The sequence below is a fragment of the Rousettus aegyptiacus genome, unplaced genomic scaffold (genome assembly GCF_014176215.1).
Source record: "Rousettus aegyptiacus isolate mRouAeg1 unplaced genomic scaffold, mRouAeg1.p scaffold_m13_p_1, whole genome shotgun sequence".
Classification (NCBI taxonomy): Eukaryota; Metazoa; Chordata; class Mammalia; order Chiroptera; family Pteropodidae; genus Rousettus; species Rousettus aegyptiacus.
In genome coordinates this window covers 33,457,013-33,474,817 of record NW_023416284.1, presented here as the reverse complement: position 1 = coordinate 33,474,817, position 17,805 = coordinate 33,457,013, and the positions used below count along the sequence as shown (strand labels likewise).

Genomic DNA, 17,805 nt, shown 5'->3' with positions numbered 1-17,805 from the left:
TGTCTCTTGTGCCTGCCTGGCTCTCCACCCTCTTTCTCCTAAGAGAAAAGTAGTGGTTGATCTTGGTTTTTTTTTTTTTTTTTTTTTTTTTTTTTTTTTTTAGGTCAATTTTAGTTGTATCCTTTAGCATCTAGTTAAAGTGAGATGGAGCCACAATTGAGCTTTCTAATTTTAGGTTTAATGGGGAGGAATAATAGCATTGACATCTGGATCTTGATTGCTTTGTATGTGGCAGATACTGTGCTAGGCTCTTAACATCTAAATTCTACACTCACCCTGTGTTGTGATCCAGTGATACAGTTCTCCATGGTTTATGGCTTGTGAGCAGAGGCACTGACTACTTTTGTTTCCGACTGTCTTTTCAAGGATGTTTGTTTAGTGAGCAGCCTTAGAAGATAGAGATGGTATCTTCCTCTGGAGTATAGTATACATTTAAAAATTTTGGGGTTTTCTAAGTTCTGGGTTCCTCTTCTGTAATGCAGTCCACTGTATGTACAGGTGTCATTTGGCCTACTTTGTGTTGCCTTTTGGGAAATGGAACTGGGGAACTGCACAAGGAAATGCTGATAATCTGACTACTGATATTGCCATGAGTCATAACATTTTATCCAACCTAGGAGTCTAGGTCTTCTGCCAGCACCCATGAAACTGGTAGGCTAATTTGTTAACTGGCAAGTAGAGTAAAATCTCAGCTCTTTCACTGCTCTTAACAGGTTTGGCAACGAGGGTGGAATGTTGACAGACACATGGCTTTTTGGAAGAGAAAGGGTGAGGACCTCATGGCGTAGTTAACAGAATTTGTGAATAGTTCATGGGAATTGGTAGAAAACAAGTTGACCAAATTGTTAAGTGACTCTCTACTTTCTTGTCTGTTAATGAGGAGGAATTAGGGAGGTGGTAGCAGACTGAGTACCAGGAAGTAGTTTCAAAGGCAGCTATCTGAGCATTCCTCTAGTTGTTACTAACTTTCATCAGCTCTCAAATATCCTCTCTGGTAGGATATTTCACCAGACTCAGGTTCAGACTCTACTTGTTGTAACAAGTAGTACTAAGATTGGTCATGGCTGGGCAGAAGGTTCTGCCTTTGTCCAGACAACATTTACAACATGTGTACACTTACACATAAATGTAAAATGAGGCAAATTTGTAACCTCTGAAGGCAGAAAGCAAAGTTGTTAGAACTGTCACTGTTTTATCTGAGAGATGAGAGAATAGGGGTACATAATGTTATATGGCTCAGCCTTTCTGTTGGAGGAAGCTTTCTCCCCAACTTCACTGTTTGAAAGCAAAATCACTGACTCAGTGGGGTCCTCGATTCATAGAGGTTTCCTTAAGCCTGATTCTAGTTCACAAGTGGTTCAGCCAGGCTGAAACCTGATTGTGTCTGCTCACCTTTTGGGGCTGTTTAGCTTCTGCAACAGCTGTGCACACTGATAATGGATGTGGTTGCTGTGTTCAGTGGACTGAAGTCAAGGCTGTTTTTATACCTCTGGCCAGTACTTTCTTCCATGAAATTTGTATTTCTGCTGACCCTTGGCCTATTGCTAGTAGCCTAGCTATTTGATCTGCCACTTGGAAATTACAGATTGGCAGATTAAAGATAGCTCTCTCTGAAGCTGTGAACTATGGAACCAAATTACAGTTGCTGAAAATTGCCCGGATCTCTCATGTAGATGCCCGCAATAAGGGCTTGTTCTCTGATGAAGCCCACTGGAATTAAGCTTCTGATTGAGCCGGTGCTGCCCAGAGCTGTCATTGTCGCCTGGATTCCATCATCGTATCAGTTGTGAGAGCACATCAGTGATCATAAACTGAGTACAAAGTAAAGGATTCTGTGTTTCTGATGCAGAAAGTACCACTGCATGTCACACTTGTAACTCTTGCCAAAAATTGACCTGTTTGTCAAATGAGAGAAAATACCTTGCATGGGATGGCCCTGTCTACTTTTAGCAGATTTGAGTACATTGTACCGCTGACCTCCCTCAGAGGTGGTATCTCACTGCTGTTGACACTTTATTCTGGTTATGGTGTTTTGTTTCAAATTAGGTGACTGGCCATACCATTGTGGCCTTTGAAAATTATCTGTGTTATGCTTTTGGGTTTTATGGGCCATTTAATGGTGCACTTTTTATCACTAAAGCCACTCAACAGTGAGCTGATAGTTGAGATATTTGAGGGAATCTCCATGCTCCCTACCATCCACAGGCATCTGGTATGTGGATGTTGGAGTATTGAATGTTGGAACAGCTTCTTCCTGAGCAAGTCAAGGAGGTCAGGGAATACAGCTATGCCCAGAAAGGGATCATCTCATCTTGGTCACTTCCAAGTAATGATCAGGACAGAAGGGGTGGGAAGCTTTATAGCTCTATTTTGAAAATTCAGGATTCTGTCCTGACCATTTCTGGGCATGATGCTTTTTTTTCTTTCCTAGAATCAACCCAAGGCCAGCCTGTTAGTACACGTTCTATATGGCAGCTCTCCGAAAGTTGGTGTAGGGGATCCAAATTTAATTCTGGTTCAGCCAACTGGATTCTCTCATTGGGTTGACATGGTCCTATATCAAAGGGATAATGGCCACTTAGAAGAGTACGCTGCTTGCTGAGTTCTCTCTATGGTGGCCCATGTGCGTCAGTGGGAACCATAAGTGGGTTTCTGTGGGTTTTATAAAAATTCCCTTGACCCTATTGAACCTGACATTTCCAGATGAAAGACCTGAGTGTGAGTAGGAGATGACTGGAAAAAAGATAACGTTATAGCTACTGGAATGGGATTGATTTTGTGGCAGTAGAGGGAAAGCAACAACCTCGACACCTGGGGAGGGAGCACCTTATACCCCAGAAAGATTGGGGAAGGGAAAGATATTAACATTTTTTGTCTTTCAGAACCACACTTGAAGCCTTGCTCATGAAGGAAAACGCTCTGGTGCAGCTCTTCCAAACTGTTTCAGGCACATTAAATTTAATTGACTGCTGGGTCTGCAGTCTACCCTTAGACTCCTATGATCTCCATTTGATTGTCATTCCCCTTAACCTTATTGAGAAGTCTATTCAAAACAGCAGGAGTTGGCTCCAATTCCTTTACTTTCCATGCAAAACAGTTGTCAACTCCTCCTGATATCTACCACACTTTAATTCCATAGCCTTCAGGCAGATTCTATGGGCAGATTATTGGTGGCCCGGACAAATGGGACAGTTTGTACAGACTGCCCTCATTTACTCCTTTCAAAATCAAGGATTAGAATCAATTATTCTAACTGAACTGGGGACCTGCCACCTGGCTGGGAGACCTTGTTGGGACACAGGTTGACAGTGCCTCCTAGACTGATGTAGGGTCTACTTGGAAGGACCCAACAATGTAAACAACCCACTATTTCTAGGTGAACTGTCTCTGCCCTCAGGTTAGTATTACTTGTGTAGAAGTTAAACATTAACTTGCCTCCATCCTAAAAATTTGGACTTTTGCACTTTCGAGGGTTTAAGGAAACACCACCAGTAAGTCTTGTGGCCTTCAGATGACTGTGGAGAGCTTTCCAAAATGAGGCTATCCTTGGTTTCTTGGGGAAGCTTCCTGGAGTGACAACTGATTTGTTATTTATGCACAACCCATGAACAGTTATCTCTATGAGGGAAGTCATTCAATTAAAATAGTTGGTTCAAAGTTTGTTCCTGATTTTGTAGCCAAAGTGATCAGTGATACATGTTGTCTCTGGAAAGCATTCAGATCAGCCTCAACTCACCAACCAGAGTTGGATGATATCCATTGGGGTTTCATCCTGACCACTTCTAAGCATGATGCTTCTTTTTTCTTTTCTCCTAGCAGCAACCCAAGGCTAGCCTGTTGGTACACCTTCTGTGTGGCAAGATGATAAAATTGCCCTAGACTTCTTCTTTGTGGGCCAAGACAGAGCCTGTATAATTAATACATCCTGTTGTTCCTGGATTAATACCTTGGGCTAAGTGAAAAAGTTAATACAGAAACTTGGGAGAAAACCACCATACTTTCTAAAGTAGACCCTAAAGGCTTATGGGATTTTCTCATCTTATTTTGGTAAGGGACCCTGAGAAACATGGTTGAAATCAATTCTGAAAGTGGCCTCAGTCTCCTGCCTGTTGATAGCTGCCTTAGCTTTGCTAAATGCTGTATGAGACAAATTGAATCAATTTAGTCCCAGCCTCTGTCATTAATGAGTGGCTGTGGAGTGGTGTTCTATAGAGAAACTTCGTCAGCAGCCAGGATGCTTCGAAGTGAGAAGTGCAGTTCTTGTATGTGTCTCATATTTCTGCACATCTTATAGATAGAGACACTAATTGTTCTAGACTGTCTTTTCAAGGGTGTTCTTTGTGACCAGCCTAGATACTGTCTCCTACCAGGCCACAGAGCAAATTTGCTTATAGCTTGGAAGATAAAGATACTTTCTCATTTCAAACCAATGAGTAGGCATGCGTAGTGCCTATTCTAAAAGATTAATGTTGCCACGCTTAGGGTTCCTCTCTTATGATGCAATCTACTGTGTGTGTAGATGTCTGTCACCTGGCCCACTGTGTATCACCCTGTGGGAAATAGGACTTGGGAACCAGTCCAAAAAAATGACGCTACTCTGGCTACTGCTATTGCTGTAAGTAATAAAGTACTTTGTCCCTGACCTAGGACTCTGGTGTCTTCTTCCAGCATCTGCAAAATTAAAACAAGCTAAGTTGTTAGTTTACAAGTAAGTAGAGTGAATTATTAGATCCTTCTGAGGATTACCTTCCTGAGATGTAATCATTTTACAGATTGATTTTGGAGATGGTAATTATAACTATAATTAATGTTTACTAAGCATTACTTTCTTTCAGCCTCTGTGTTAAATGTTTTATTTGCATTATCCAAGCTAATCAGTATATATCATCTAATCTGTGATAGCCATTGTTGTTATTCCCATTTTAAAGATGAAAAAAATGGACATGTGAATAACTTAAGTAATTATCTAATGACAGGTATTCATGACAAGGATAGGTTTGGAACTCAGGTGTACTCTACTCCAGAGTCAAGTCTATGATCTTAATCTTATATATTCACATTCTCAAATGTGTATGCTAGGGAGTCCTCAAAGCTACTTGGTAACTATGCGCATCTTCTTGTAGCACCCGTTTAAAAGAAACTTAAAAAGAATTATGTGGGTTTTACCACAGTAATATAATAGATTGTTAAAGAATACTATGAACAATTATATGTAACAAACTCGACAATCTGTAACAAATAAATTCTTAGACATGTATATCCTTTCGAGACTAAATCAGGAAGAAACAGATTCTGAACAGACCAATTACTAGCAATGAAATTTAAGCAATAATCAAAAAGCTCCCGCCAAACAAAGCCCAGGACCAGATGGCTTCACAGGTGAAGTCTACCAAACATTTAAAGAAGAATTAGTACCTATTTTTCTCAAACTATTCCAAAAAACTAAAGAGGAACACTTCCAAACTCATTCTGTGAGGTCAGCATTACTCTCAAAGCAAAACCAGACAAAGACATTACAAAGAAAGAGAATTATAGGCCAATATCCCCGATGAACACAGATGACAAAATTCTCAACAAAATACTAGCAAACAGAATTCAGCAGTATCTTAAAAGGATTATACACCATGATCAAGTGGGATTTATAGCAGGGATGCAAGGGTGGTTCAACATCCGCGAAACAATGTGATTTACCACATCAGCAAAACCAAGGATAAAAATCATATCTCAATAGATGCAGAAAAAGCACTTGATAAAATTAAACATCAATTTATGATAAAAGCTCAATAAAGTGGGTATAGAAAGAACATATCTCAACACAATAAAGGTTATGTATGACAAGCCCATAGCTAATATCAAACTCAGTGGTGAAAAGCTGAAAGCTTTTTCTTTAAGACCAGAAATGAGACAAGGATGTCTAGTTTCACCACCATTATTCAGCATAGTGTTGGAAGTCCTAGCCACAATAATCACACAAGAAAAATAAAAGGCATTCAAATAGAAAAGGAGGAATTAAAACTCTTTACAGATGACATGATATTACATATAGAAAACTCTAAAGAATCTACCCTAAAATTAATATAATTAATAAACAGTCAAGTAGCAGGATACAAAATTAATATGCTTAAATCTGTTGCATTAAGAAAACAGTCTCATTCACAATTGCATCCAGAAGAATAAAATACCTAGGAATAAACTTAACCAAGGAGGCAAAAGACTTCTCTGAAAACCATAAGACATCGAAGAAATAAATAATTGAAGAAGACACAGATAAATGGAAGGATATACTGTACTCATGGATAGGAAGGAATAATATCGTTAAAATGACCATACTACCCAAAGCAGTTTACAGATTAGTGCAATTCCTATCAAAATACTGATGTCATTTTAAAAACTAGAACAAACAATCCTAAAATTTGTATGGAGCCACACAAGACTGACTAGCCAAAGCAATCTTGAGAAAGAAGAACAAAGTTGGAGGTATCATGCTTCTTGATTTCAAACTTTACTACAAAGCAATAATAATCAAAACAGCATGGTATTGGCATAAAAACACACATAGATCAATGGGACAGAATAAAGAATCCAGAAATAAACCCTTGCTTATATGGTCAACTAATATATGACAGCAGAGGTAAAAATATACACTGGAGTAATGACAGTCTCTTTAACAAGTGGCATTGGGAAAACTGGACAGGTAACATGCAAAAAAAATGAAACCGGACCACTCTCTAACACTATATACAAAAGTAAACTAAAAATGAGTTAAAAACTTAAATGTTAAGTTCCGAAACCATACAACTCCTGGAAGAAAACATAGAAAGTAAAGTATCTGACATATCAGTGTAATATCTATTTTGGACATGTCCCCTCGAGCAAGGGAAACAAAAAATAAATGAGACATCAAACTTAAAAGTTTCTGCACAGTGAAGAAAAACTTTCAACAAACAAAAAGGCATCCCACTGAATTGGAGACTGTATTCCCCAATGACATATCTGTTAAGTGGTTGATATCCAAAATATATAAGAAACTCATACAACTCAATAACAATATGACTGAAAAATGGGCAGTGGACATGAAAAGACATTTCTCTGAAGACATGCAGATGGCCAACAGACATGAAAAAAAAATTTTCAACATCACTCTATCAGGAAAATGCAAATCAGGACCACGATGAGATAGCACCTCACAGGTCAGAATGGCTGTTATCGAAAAAGTCAAATAAATGTGTTGGTGAGGATATGGAGAAAAGGGAACCCTTGTGCACTGTTGGTGGGACTGCAAACTGGTGCAGCCCCTGTGGAAAACAGTATGGAGATTATATATATATATATACATACACACAAACAATAGCCAAGATGTGGAACCAACCTAGGTGTCCTTCGATAGGTGAATAACAAAGATGTGTGTGTGTGTGTGTGTGTGAGCGCGTGCGCACACACACACACACACACACACACTAGAATATTATGCAGCAATGAAAAAATGAAATCTTGCTATTTGCAACAACATGGATGGATCTAGAAAGTATTATGCTAAGTGAAATAAGTCAGGCAGGTAAAGAAATGCCATATGGTTTGGTTTCACTTATATGTGGAACCAAAAAAACGACGACAACAACAACAACAACAACAACAACAACAACAACAAAACCGAAACAGACTCAGAAACAGAGACCAAAGAGATGGTTACCAGAAACAAGGGGGTGGGGACATGGGTGAAAAAGGGAAGGGGAAATATAGTCAGTAATACTGTGATAAGTTCACATGGTGACAGATGATTACTAGAATTAGTGGGGTTTTCACATTGTAAGGGATAAAAATGTCGAATCACTATATCGAACACCTGAAACTAATCAGTATAAGATCGTATACCAACTATATTTAAAAATAAATTTAAAAAAATTATGTGATTTAAAACAGCTTGTGAAGTAAAAAATTCGCACAAATTTTAAATAGAAAATGAAATTTCAAAGTAACTGTAAGGATGTGGCTTTCTTTGGTTCATTCTTCCCATCCTCCCATGGGGGAACGTGTTTCATTTTCTCTATCATTATGACTACAGTAGTGGAAAAAATTACTAAGTACTGTACTTTGCAAGGTTACCTTTTAAAAACAAATCAAAGCTGCATCCATTTTTTTTTTTTTATTCCTTCATACTGTTGTAGCTTTGTGAAACACAAAAAGAAAGAGCAATAAAGTTTTTTTGGTGCCCCTGGAAAGAAGAAAAAACTGGGATTCCTTGATTTACCATGAAGCTTTGTGTGGCAATGGTTGCTATTGGAATCAGTACTTCAGCAAGAGATTATTCTGTCACTAAAATATAAGTTTTTACTTTTACATTATCAGTATCAGCAAAGTATTTTGTTAGTATAAATCTATATTAATGCTAAGTAATTTTGCCTCATTTTTCTGGGAATACTGTCAGTTTGGGGTATATTACTAAGATCTTAGTAGTAGGACTTGAAACAGAAGTATTGATATGGCAAAACTAGTAGAATTGATTCTAACTAAGGCAAGCTCGCCCCAAGTTAATACACATGGACTTTTAAACTACATTTAATTTTAGATGAAAACTTAATTTAGTGATTACTTTGGAATAATGTAGTTATAGTAAGAAGTATTTTGCCAAAGCTGATTGGATGTGATGAAATTAAATAATCATTTTTTTTTTAAGTGTGATACCATATTGGGTTATGTTTTTAAAAAAGGAATCCTTTGGAGACATACTGAAATATTTATGGGTGAAAGGATATGATGTCTGAAATTCAGAACAATCTGTGAAGGATTTTGGGGGTGGGGCTGATGGTGAGTGAAACAAGATTGACTATGACTTGTTAATTGTTGACTCTCGTCTCTATTCTTGTATATGCTTGAAAATGTTCTGCCAAAATAAAAATGACTTTGGGGGTAATTGTAAGCTTTAGTATAATATTTTCATGTTCTTATAGCCTATAGGGTTAGAGGAGTGATGATGAGACTATTACAAGGAGGTAGTAATGTAGCAATCATAGTAAAATTATGTAATCATAGAATTTCATCAAAATAGTTGGTAAAATTTAGTCTGTATTGTCACTGGAAAATTTAAAGTAGTTTGCTAGTTAAATTTTAGTTTTTGTAAAAAACCTTAGTTATAGTCTTGGAATAAAGGTTTCCTAAAACTAATCAATTTTCTAACCAAGATAAAAGGTAGAACCTTGTAAGGAATTAACTTCATGTGCTAAACTTGAAAACTGAAGACAGTGTTATTTTGTTAAAGAGGCGCTAATAGCTTTTTTCTTTTCTAAACCAATATTGAAACAAAATCAGGAACATGAAAAGGTACAAAAGATGTGTTAAGCAAAAAAAAGACTAGTTAGATGATGTGTCATTTACTGTGTGTATTGACACAATCTGTTTTGCAATGACTTTTTACTTTTTATTCTGCCTTCATTGTCCCAGTAGAACAGGATGTGATGATGTTTAAATATGATTTTGTTTTAAGAACAGAGAAATATTGAATAAGTTATGAGTCTTTCCACTTAAACATGCATGGAGTGTATATAAAGTTAAAATGTGGATTATGCCAATATGGAGTACGTTTTTATTGTTAAGATTAAAGATTTTATTAGATCATCAATTTTACCTGTAATCCAGGAGTAATTTAATTTTCTAAAATAAAAATATTTACTGTGCCAAGAAACAACCACATCCTTTCCTGGCATGTCTACTAGAGGATTTTAATTTGAAAAAAAAAAAAAATCTATGCATACTCTGTGTGTGTATGTGAGTATACCAGAGCCTTGACATCTCCAGGGGATAGATCCTGAAGGTATACTGACTTAATATGGATCCAGAGTCATCCTTTAAAGAAAAGGCAGTGGTAACATACTTAGCTGGCTCTAGGACTCAGTTTCTCATGCAATCCTCCTGGTCTTTTAGGATACCTTTATAAAGATGGCTGCAAGAAACTCCAATGTTGGGCAGGGCACATCTCACACTTACAGCTGGTATTTGTTACCCATGGGGAAAGTATGAAACTGTAGAGTCACAGATGTGGGTAGCTTTTCTGCCATTGCTTTAGTAATCCCAGATAGGATGCTCTGAGTTTGCCCAACAGGCATTTACTCAAAAATACCTCTCTTCTGGTTGTTATTGTGGTCAGATAAATGAGATAAAAGAGATAGCAATATCATGGAGTTTTGGTGGAATTAGTAATAATGGTTGACAGACAAATAGCATCTTTAATTTTTACTGCTTTAAATCTACGTGTGCACTGAGAGAGTATATCAGACATTCATTTGTTAAACAGATAATTGAATGACATCATATGTATTGTGATGTGAGGATATGAGGAATATAGAGAAATATGTATTACCTAATACTATCTTCATATTTTCACTCACTTGACAGACATTTATTGAATATCTACTCCTACCAGGCATTATACTGGGTAATTGGGAGATCACTTCTTAAGGTAGCTAATATAGCCAATAAATGTTTACCTCTTTGTAACTTAATCATTTACTCTAGACTTATACAGAATTTCCACCACAAAAGGCAACTATGTTATCATAAGTCTTACTATTTGAGCCCTAATTTTTCAGTTCTTCCCACCACTCTTATCATTTGGTTGCTTTCCTCTGGATGTGCTTACTTATTAATGGTGCACTTCAAAAGAGGAGCAGGGGAGCGAACACAATATTCCAAATGAAGTTCGGGTTAAGTACAATGGCCTCTCCCCTAATTAGCACATTATACATTGTATTACCTTAATGTAATGCAGTCATCTTACAATTTGATATGTATGTAATGGTTAGTAACTTAAAATGCTACGTGAGCAGATAAAGCATACCTCTCTCATTCTAAATTTAATCGTTCGAATTTCTCGAGCTAAGTGGAGAATTTTGTATTATCTTTGTTGATTTCTATCCCTCTACCTCCTCCTAATCATCTGTGTAGGACTTTGCTCCACATCAGATTTTCCTTACATTTCATTTGGCTTTTGCATCTCCTTTTCTACTGCTTCCCTTTTCTCAGCACATTTTCAGTTTAAAATCTTACCAAACATCTCTCAATCAAAGATACTCTTCATTGATCTCTCTGTTCTGTTATAAATTCTTCCTTATTTCTCTCTCCTATTCCTCCATATTTCTCTTAAGTGTTAATGTACCTTAAGGGACTGTCTTTGGTCTCTTTTCCTTTCCCCCTACCCCATCACATATCATCTCTTTGGGTAATCATCTTTTCTTTGGTTTTAATTATCCATTGCATATGTGCTGTTGACTCCCAAAGCAGCGGCCTATTCCTAACTTCTTTTGAATCCCATATTCAGTTGCTTATATATGATAAGGGTCAAGTTCATTAACATGGCTAAAAATGCTCTTTATGTTTTGACCTTATGCAGGCTATACTTTTCCCTGTATGGCCTTATGTAACCTATACTTTTCTTGTTTTATAGTGATGCTTTGATGCTTGTAATTTTCTCGAACTTATATCATTTCATGTCTTTTTGCCTTTGCCAATTCTCCCATAGTCTGCATCAGTCTTCTACTTATCCCTTAGACTCTGCATAGGCATTATCTCCTATGAAGACTTACCTGACAGTTACTTTCTATTCTGTATTTTTCATTCTTATACACATGTATGTCATTGCAGCTATCATGTTACTTTGTACGTATTTGTTTACTTGTCTTTCTGACTAATTTATGAGTTCATTACAGTCAGGAACTAGATCTTATTCATTTTAGTATTCCATGCCTAGCACACCTCCTGGCACGTAGTGTGTTCTCACTGAATATTAAATTGAACTAGTTAGTTTTGAGCTTGTTGAAATACAAGATAAAGTAAGATGAGAAGGGTATGATTGAATTTTTGGATCCTGATTTGTCATCAGAATATAAGCTACTTTAATTTTGTGTCATTTAGAAATGTAAATGAATGTCAGTGTATTAGTTAACACTCTGAGTGTCCTGAGGTTTGGAATTGTGTCATATTTATCTCTGTATTGCCAATACCTAACATAATGCTTGCCGAATGCCAGGCTACCAGTGTTGATTGAATTGAAACAAATCAAATTGAAATTGGATAGAGGTGTTCATATTGCAAAGATACTGTATGACTAGAAGCGTTCATCTTTACTACTGTATCTTTAAGAATAAATCAGAAAAATATTGCAAGTTTATTATTGAAATCTATAAGATTTAGGAAATCTATGTTATGTTCCTGACATGTCAAGTCAAATTATCTATCAAAAAATATTTTGGCATCATTTATGATGATCACACCTCTCCTTCTGAAGATTGATAGCCATCACCTCTTTTAAGAATATGTTCTAAGAATTGATAGCAAAGTAATAGGTATGTAATTGTCTTAATTTTTCTTGTTTGGAGTGTTCCTAGCATTCCTCCTATTTAAAAATAAAATCCCCAGAGATGTCCTGTTGGTTTTGTGGATCTTATCAGCAAGATTTTTCAGTACCTTTGCAGGTTCTTAGTGCAAGAGATAAATTTACAGATGCGAGAAGTTCAATGAACACCAAGTTGGATTTATATAAAGAAAATCACACATAGGCACATCATAGTCAAACTGCTGGAAACTAAAGATAAGACACAAGTCTTAAAAACATCTAGAGAAAAAAGGGATTCCATGAAGAGAATATTGACAAGAATTATAGTTAACTTCTCATCAGAAATAGTAGAATACAGGAGAGAATGGGATGATATCTTTAAGTGCTGAGAAATTATCATACTAGAATTTTATATCTAGCAAAATTACCCTGCAGAAGTGACAGTGAAAACATTTTCAGAAAATAAAATCAGAGAATTTGTTCCCAACAGACCTGCACATTATAAGAAATGCTAATAGAAGTTCTTTAGGCTGAGGAAAAACAATACCAGATAGAAATGTGGATCTTCGGAAGAAGCGAAGAGCACTGAAAATAGCATATATGTGGGTAAATATAAAAAATTATATCTTTTCACAATTTCTTTAAAAAATAATTGACTAAAAATAGCAACTACATTATATAGCTATATTTTATATAGAAGTAAAATATATGACAATAGTTACTGAAAGAAAATAAGTAAATGGACTCTCTTGTAAGGTTCTTACATTATATGGGATGTGGTAATATTAACTCAGGATAGAGTGATAAGGTATAGACACATATCATAATTTTTAGAACAACCAGTAATAAATAGAAGAACTATAGTTAAAAAGCCAATAGAGGAGATAAAATGGAACACTAAAAATAGGCTCAACCTTAGGGAATGCAGATAAAGAAGAAAACTGAAGAAAAACAGCTGGGACAGATTACAAACAAGAGAAAGATGGTAGACAAACTCAGCCATATCAGTGATTACATTAAATGTATATAGATGAAACAGTAATCAAAAGGCATAGACTCAGATTGAATAAAAAAGAAAAGCTGATCTAAATTGTTTACAAGAGGGACATTTGAAATATAAAGACCCAGTTAGGTTGGAAGTAAAGGATGTAACATCTGTACCACAGAGATACCAATCATAACAAAGCTAGTATGACTAATATCAGACTAAGTAGATTTTAAGATAAGGAGTATTACTAGAAATAAAGACATTCTTGCCCATTGTTTTTCTATTTTTCAATCCTAGGTAAATTATGTGAGTTTTTTTTTTAAATCTATAAATAGCAGTTAATATTTGAGCTCTTAATGGTAGGCACTTTATTTGCATTATCATCAGTCCTTGTAATAACCTTGTAAAAGGATTGTAATTCCCATTTTATGGGTGAGAATACTGAGGCCTAGAGAAGTTAATAACTGCTAAGGTCACAGGGTTAGTAAGTGGCAAAATGTGGATTTGAAGTTCTGATTTGGTTATACTTGATTTTTTTCACCGTACATTGTTTTCTAACAATGTACTCTATGCTTTGCTTTTTTATATACTCACCTAGTTGGAAAAGTCTTCCTGAGGTCACCTACCTAGTTCATCATGCCTTTTTGGAACTAATTCCTCTTTAAATCTTATAAGAATAGCTATATTCAGATGTTACCAGTAGGCCGTGATTGAGAATTTTCAGTGTTGGGATTATGATTTTAATATTCATCATTTACATATACATTTCAAAGATGTTTCTCTCCTGAAATGCTTTGTTAACTACAGCCTCCAATTCCCTTAAGTCATTGTTAATTTCCTTACATTTTGATTAAGCTAAATCAAAGAGAAGAAGTAGCTTAGATCATAAGTATCTACTTGGAAAAAAGATATTGGTATCTTAGAGCCTGCTGTGAATTCTTTATATAATAAGTGGCATAATGCACGTTATTTGCCTCTTAGAGTTGTAGACTATAAATTACTGATACTAGTTTAGTTTTTTTCATCAAATTTGGTCAGACTGAATGCTTATGGTTCACAGTAATTCTATAAAAAAGTTTTTATAGTTTTTATAGATTTTTTTCTTGTGCTCATTAAAGATCTTTACAAATCTCTGGATGTAGTTTGTTGCCTAAAGTACTGTGAAACTTGGGAGCAGGAGCTATATCTTTTACCCACACTATTTCTACATACTGCCTGGCACATGGTAGACACTGAGTTAAATACCTGTTGGTAGTTGTTTTATTATTATTTTTCTAATTGATGTCACGTAGTCTTCTGTTAAAATTAGTATTTAATGAAGTTCTCAGAAAAATGTGTTAAATGTTTGCTCCCTCTTGTGGATATAAAAGAGATTGTAAACTCTTATAATGAATCTGTTCTCTAGTTTTATTATTAAAAGATATACTAGTAAAATTTACCAAAATTTTCCACGTTTTGGAGGGATATCAATCCATACTAACATTATCAACTCAATAAATTTTTTAATTCACATACACTTATAAAACATGCAGAATTCATGCTCAAGTATCATTTTTTGAATGTCCAGGGTAAAATTTGTATACTATTACTCAAGTCGGAGCTTAATAGTATTTTTGAGCACATTCTTTAAGCTTTTTGCCTATAAATTACATGGATCACAAAATAACTTGTTTCTGTTTTAATTCTAAAGCAATATTAGGTATTTTTGGATATGTGTAGGAATATTATTAAGATTATTATTTCCTAATGGTGTTAAGCATTCCTCATTTTGATAAAACTGAAAATAAAAGCTTAAATTGTTTGCCCTCAGAGCTTTTAAATTCAGAATATCTGACCAGATTTTTTTAAAAATACATATTTTTCTAAAAAATTAATGTAACTGAGAGTATAAACAGTTGGCCTTGTGAATGCTTTGATATGTATAAAAATATTTTCAATACAAGTATGTATCCTTGACATTTTTTCTATATACTTCGAGACTTTCAGAGTGCTTTTTTTATCTCTTTATTTTATGCACTTGATCTTAGCCAAAAGATTGAAAAGCAATTGACCTCTTAAATTTCTATTTACTTCTGTCATTAATAGAAGTTGGCTTTCATTTTGAGACCATTTTTTTGAATAGAAACAATATTATCACCATTTCAGGAGACTCATAATCTATTTGTCCAAGACAAATAGTATGCAACAAATGTGTACTGTAGTGTGGATTTTAGGCTCTCTATATGACTTACTGGACAGGTTACTTGCTCCAGAAAGTATAGTCCAGCTGTGAGCATGATCCAGATTCTCACCTCAGCAAAATCATTTTATGTGTCATTAACTAAAGCAAACAAAAAAACAAAACTTTGTGATGGTATAATATTTTTATAGCAAAGAATACAAATCCTGAAAGTATGGTTTCATGAACTTTCATGAAATGAACACATCAATGAAACCAACATTCAAGAAAACTGAATATAAATAAAACTGTAGAAGCCTCCTTCTAGTCATTATCTCCCCATACTCTAGGATAACCAACATTATATATGTGTGTGTGTGGATACATATGTATACGTATATGTGAGTGTGTGTGTGTTTATATTAGTTTTACTTGTTTTTATCTTTATTATTATTTTTTACGCCTACAGCACCTGGTATTCCTAGGTGGTCTCCCGTCCAAGTACTAACCAGGCCTGACCCTGCTTAGCTTCTGAGACCAAATGAGATTGGGAATGTTCACGGTGGCATGGCCATAGACCATTATACCTGTTTTTAATCTTTATGTACATGAAACCATACAATGGGGTTTTCTTACTGTGATAAACTATGCATAACATAAAATTTACTTTCTTACCTATTTTTAAGTGTATAATCAGTCAGTGGCATTAAGTACACTGATGTTGTGGCACCATCAGCATACTCTATCTCCTGAATTTTTTCATTTTTTCCGAAACGAAACTTCATACCTTCCAGTTCCTGGCAACTACCATTCCACTTTTTGTCTCCATGGATATGACTATTCTAGGTGTTTTATTTTAGTGGAATCATACAATATTTGTCTTTTTGTGTTTGGCTTATTTCACTTAGCATAGTGACTTCAAGGTTCATGCATGTTATAGTATGTTTCAGAGTTTCTTTAAGAGTGGATGATATTCCCCTATATGTCTATACCACATTTTGTTCATTCATCTGTCGGTGGACATTTTGGTTGTTTTCACCTTTTGGGTATTGTAAGCAATGCTATGAATAAAGTGTACTCATATATGTTCAAGTCTGTGCTTTCAGTTCTTTTGGGTACATACCTAGCAATGGAATTGCTGGATCAAATGGTAATTCTGTATTTAATTTTTTGTGGGTATAGTAGGCTTTTGGAATATATTTATATCTTTGTGACCTTATAAATTTACTTCTGTCATCACTCTAGGTTTCTCTTCTTGAAGAATGCAGAGGATTTTCTGTATACAGTCATTTGTCTGTGATAAAAAATATCTTTACTTCTTTCTAGTCTTTATGACTTTTTCCTTTCTTTTTCTTGCTTTTTTTGCATGGGCCAGGACCTATGTGCAATGTCAAATAGAAGTTGTAACAGCAAACATCCTTGCCTATTCCCAAGGGAGAAAATATTCAGTCTTCCACTCTTGAGTATGACGTTAATGTAGATTTTTCGTAGATTTCTTTCATCAGTTGATGAAGTTTCCTCTATTTGTAGTTTGAATGGGTGTTAAAATTGGAAATGAAGAAGTCAAATGGTCACAGATGACATGATTTTTGCAGACATGATTCTTTATATAGAAAACCCTAAAGACACCACCAAAAGATTATTAGAAACAATAAACAACAATAAATTGCAGGATGCAAAATCAATGTACAAAAATCCATTGCATTCTTATATACTAAAATGAAATTTCAGAAAAAGACATAAAAAAAGAATTTCTTTGCAATTGCAACAAAAAGAATAAAATACCTTGGAATAAACTTAACAAAGGATGTGAAGGACCTACACACTGAAAATTAGAAGATATTACTAAAAGAAATTGAAGAAGATATAAAGAAATGGAAAGACATTCCGTGTTCATGGATAGGAAGAATCAGCATGGTTAAAATGGCCATATTACCCAAAACAATATACATATTTAATGCAATCCCCATCAAGATCCCAATGGTATTTAAAAAAAAAATAGAACAAAAAAAGTCATCAGATTTGTATGGTATCACAAAAGACCCCGAATAGCTAAAGCAATCCTAAAAAAAAAAACAAGGCTGGAGATATCACACTTCCTGACTTCAGGTTATACTACAAGTGACAATAATTGAAACAGCATGGTATTGGCAGAAAATCAGACACACAGACCAATGGAACAGAATTGAGAACCCAGAAATAAATTCATATATATACATATACGTGTGTGTGTGTGTGTGTGTGTATGCAAATAATTCTTGACAAAGGAGCCAAAAATAGGCAGTGGAGAAAAGATATTCTCTAATGGTGCTGGGAAAAGTGGAAAGCCACATG

General features: G+C 35.2%; 1 protein-coding gene and 1 pseudogene across 2 annotated transcripts in view; one reads left to right on the top strand and one right to left on the bottom strand.

Annotated features, from left to right (window-relative positions):
* The window catches only part of FAF1 (Fas associated factor 1), a 341,571-nt gene that overhangs the window by 6,859 nt on the left and 316,907 nt on the right, over positions 1–17,805 (top strand). The gene's annotated exons all lie outside the window — the stretch shown is intronic.
* LOC118604992 lies at positions 15,932–16,050 on the bottom strand (annotated as a pseudogene).